The following is a 4,404-nucleotide window of genomic DNA, read 5'->3' as shown; positions in this document are numbered from 1 at the left end:
GCAAATTCCGTCTGTTTTGAACGTCTTAAATTGAAAGGGCGGTCACAAATTGGTCCATTTCACTCCTTGTCGACAATCACACAGCACCTGAGGTAACAAGCACATCTCGAGCCCCATTGTGCTCTCCATTGTTCATGCCAACTCAGTGCCTCGCTCTTTGCTACTGTGTAAAACTCTTGTCATCCAACTGCAAAACACTGGGACACAACAAGTTTCCGCGTCTCCATTGCACTGATCGTACTACGAAACGCTCCCCAAACTTGGCAATCACCCATGCAGATGACTTTTCCGACTTTACACGACGCTCACGCTAGTGACAGCCTTATTTATAGTTCGACGTCGCGCCAAAGCGAATGAGCACATTTCGCCTACGGCTTAGGCCGCTCTCCTAGTGTGGCTGCTCTGTGTCTGCAGGCAGCGAGGGGCTGCAAGCTTCCTGTGTTCGCACCTATATCACCTGTGCTTCCTTGTCAGAGACAGACTATCGCAAAACATACAACTCACTCCATGAATTGATTGCTACGGCATCTGTTATCAGCAGTCACAACCAGCAACAACAGTAGCAGCCGACTGCACGCAAAGAATGGGAACGTGCAGTGGGATTTACGTGAAATCGGCGCAAGGCAGATCTTTCCGACGTAGGCCTGAGAATCTTATGGGAACATTTGTACTGTTTCTAAATTAAGTGTAGGTGTGGGAGGAGGGTGCTTCCTGCGCACGAATAAAAGCACGCTCGCCAATTGTGGATGTTAATCGTTCGCTCGTATCTGCCTACACACCTCTGCTGGTTGGGAATTATTCCACTTGCATGGCAAGGTGCGCATGTAGGTGTGTTAAAAATTCTGGAGGCGCTGGGTATCGATCCCAGTACCTCTCGCACGCTAAGCGAGCGCTCTACCATCTGAGCTACGCCCACCCCCCCGTTAACTAGTAGTGCTACATACAGTCATATCAACGTCACAGACCCTTGCACTCCCATTATTCCGCAGACAAACCCTACTCTCTATGTATCAGTGAGGGTGTCTTTCAGGTTTCGTGCATTCTGTATCGAATCGTAGTTGGCCACAATGAAAGTGGCACGCATAACGTCGAAAATAGAGTTCAGACACCGCTCTGAGTAAGACGAACGTGTTGTCCACTCTCTAGACTTCAATGACGTTAAGCCGTGATACCTAAGACAGATCTGCACTCGATGACACCACGATAACAGTCGGTCCCCACACTTACATCTTGCTCTCCTTATGACAGTATACATCATATCAGTCTGTGACGCTGGTTTTGCAACTTCTTGCGTGCGTTTATGTTCGCCGCGACCAACACTTACCATGTACTGACCACAAAACATGGAGGAGCCGGGGCTTGAACCCGAGACCGTTCACACGCTAAGCGAACGATCTGTCAACTGAGCTACAGCTACACACACGACCAAGCCTGGCTATTCTCCATTCTTTGCGACTCTGATGTGCACGGACACGATGGTTGGTTGGTTTGTAGCGGCGAAGGTACCAGAATACAAAGGCGCGGACACGTTCATATACACAAGAGTTCCAAGTAGTTTCGATGCTCTGGTATTACGAATGCAAATTCCGTCTGTTTTGAACGTCTTAAATTGAAAGGGCGGTCACAAATTGGTCCATTTCACTCCTTGTCGACTATCACACAGCACCTGAGGTAACAAGCACATCTCGAGCCCCATTGTGCTCTCCATTGTTCATGCCAACTCAGTGCCTCGCTCTTTGCTACTGTGTAAAACTCTTGTCATCCAACTGCAAAACACTGGGACACAACAAGTTTCCGCGTCTCCATTGCACTGATCGTACTACGAAACGCTCCCCAAACTTGGCAATCACCCATGCAGATGACTTTTCCGACTTTACACGACGCTCACGCTAGTGACAGCCTTATTTATAGTTCGACGTCGCGCCAAAGCGAATGAGCACATTTCGCCTACGGCTTAGGCCGCTCTCCTAGTGTGGCTGCTCTGTGTCTGCAGGCAGCGAGGGGCTGCAAGCTTCCTGTGTTCGCACCTATATCACCTGTGCTTCCTTGTCAGAGACAGACTATCGCAAAACATACAACTCACTCCATGAATTGATTGCTACGGCATCTGTTATCAGCAGTCACAACCAGCAACACCAGTAGCAGCCGACTGCACGCAAAGAATGGGAACGTGCAGTGGGATTTACGTGAAATCGGCGCAAGGCAGATCTTTCCGACGTAGGCCTGAGAATCTTATGGGAACATTTGTACTGTTTCTAAATTAAGTGTAGGTGTGGGAGGAGGGTGCTTCCTGCGCACGAATAAAACCTCGCTCGCCAATTGTGGATGTTAATCGTTCGCTCGTATCTGCCTACACACCTCTGCTGGTTGGGAATTATTCCACTTGCATGGCAAGGTGCGCATGTAGGTGTGTTAAAAAGTCTGGAGGCGCTGGGTATCGATCCCAGTACCTCCCGCACGCTAAGCGAGCGCTCTACCATCTGAGCTACGCCCACCCCCCCGTTAACTAGTAGTGCTACATACAGTCATATCAACGTCACAGACCCTTGCACTCCCATTATTCCGCAGACAAACCCTACTCTCTATGTATCAGTGAGGGTGTCTTTCAGGTTTCGTGCATTCTGTATCGAATCGTAGTTGGCCACAATGAAAGTGGCACGCATAACGTCGAAAATAGAGTTCAGATACCGCTCTGAGTAAGACGAACGTGTTGTCCACTCTCTAGACTTCAATGACGTTAAGCCGTGATACCTAAGACAGATCTGCACTCGATGACACCACGATAACAGCCGGTCCCCACACTTACATCTTGCTCTCCTTATGACAGTATACATCATATCAGTCTGTGACGCTGGTTTTGCAACTTCTTGCGTGCGTTTATGTTCGCCGCGACCAACACTTACCATGTACTGACCACAAAACATGGAGGAGCCGGGGCTTGAACCCGAGACCGTTCACACGCTAAGCGAACGATCTGTCAACTGAGCTACAGCTACACACACGACCAAGCCTGGCTATTCTCCATTCTTTGCGACTCTGATGTGCACGGACACGATGGTTGGTTGGTTTGTAGCGGCGAAGGTACCAGAATACAAAGGCGCGGACACGTTCATATACACAAGAGTTCCAAGTAGTTTCGATGCTCTGGTATTACGAATGCAAATTCCGTCTGTTTTGAACGTCTTAAATTGAAAGGGCGGTCACAAATTGGTCCATTTCACTCCTTGTCGACAATCACACAGCACCTGAGGTAACAAGCACATCTCGAGCCCCATTGTGCTCTCCATTGTTCATGCCAACTCAGTGCCTCGCTCTTTGCTACTGTGTAAAACTCTTGTCATCCAACTGCAAAACACTGGGACACAACAAGTTTCCGCGTCTCCATTGCACTGATCGTACTACGAAACGCTCCCCAAACTTGGCAATCACCCATGCAGATGACTTTTCCGACTTTACACGACGCTCACGCTAGTGACAGCCTTATTTATAGTTCGACGTCGCGCCAAAGCGAATGAGCACATTTCGCCTACGGCTTAGGCCGCTCTCCTAGTGTGGCTGCTCTGTGTCTGCAGGCAGCGAGGGGCTGCAAGCTTCCTGTGTTCGCACCTATATCACCTGTGCTTCCTTGTCAGAGACAGACTATCGCAAAACATACAACTCACTCCATGAATTGATTGCTACGGCATCTGTTATCAGCAGTCACAACCAGCAACAACAGTAGCAGCCGACTGCACGCAAAGAATGGGAACGTGCAGTGGGATTTACGTGAAATCGGCGCAAGGCAGATCTTTCCGACGTAGGCCTGAGAATCTTATGGGAACATTTGTACTGTTTCTAAATTAAGTGTAGGTGTGGGAGGAGGGTGCTTCCTGCGCACGAATAAAAGCACGCTCGCCAATTGTGGATGTTAATCGTTCGCTCGTATCTGCCTACACACCTCTGCTGGTTGGGAATTATTCCACTTGCATGGCAAGGTGCGCATGTAGGTGTGTTAAAAATTCTGGAGGCGCTGGGTATCGATCCCAGTACCTCTCGCACGCTAAGCGAGCGCTGTACCATCTGAGCTACGCCCACCCCCCCGTTAACTAGTAGTGCTACATACAGTCATATCAACGTCACAGACCCTTGCACTCCCATTATTCCGCAGACAAACCCTACTCTCTATGTATCAGTGAGGGTGTCTTTCAGGTTTCGTGCATTCTGTATCGAATCGTAGTTGGCCACAATGAAAGTGGCACGCATAACGTCGAAAATAGAGTTCAGACACCGCTCTGAGTAAGACGAACGTGTTGTCCACTCTCTAGACTTCAATGACGTTAAGCCGTGATACCTAAGACAGATCTGCACTCGATGACACCACGATAACAGCCGGTCCCCACACTTACATCTTGCTCTCCTTATGAC

The 4,404-nt window shown here is 49.2% G+C and overlaps 1 non-coding gene across 1 annotated transcript; it reads right to left on the bottom strand.

Moving 5' to 3' along the window:
• Positions 1-843: 843 nt before the first annotated feature.
• Trnaa-agc (transfer RNA alanine (anticodon AGC)) lies at positions 844-917 on the bottom strand. The gene has a single exon. It is a non-coding gene; the product is annotated as a tRNA-Ala (tRNA).
• Between the last annotated feature and the right edge of the window lie 3,487 nt (positions 918-4,404).

This window comes from Schistocerca gregaria, unplaced genomic scaffold (assembly GCF_023897955.1).
Source record: "Schistocerca gregaria isolate iqSchGreg1 unplaced genomic scaffold, iqSchGreg1.2 ptg000451l, whole genome shotgun sequence".
NCBI classification, from domain to species: Eukaryota; Metazoa; Arthropoda; class Insecta; order Orthoptera; family Acrididae; genus Schistocerca; species Schistocerca gregaria.
The sequence above is the reverse complement of the archived record's forward strand: the minus strand, read 5'-3'. Positions and strand labels throughout refer to the sequence as shown.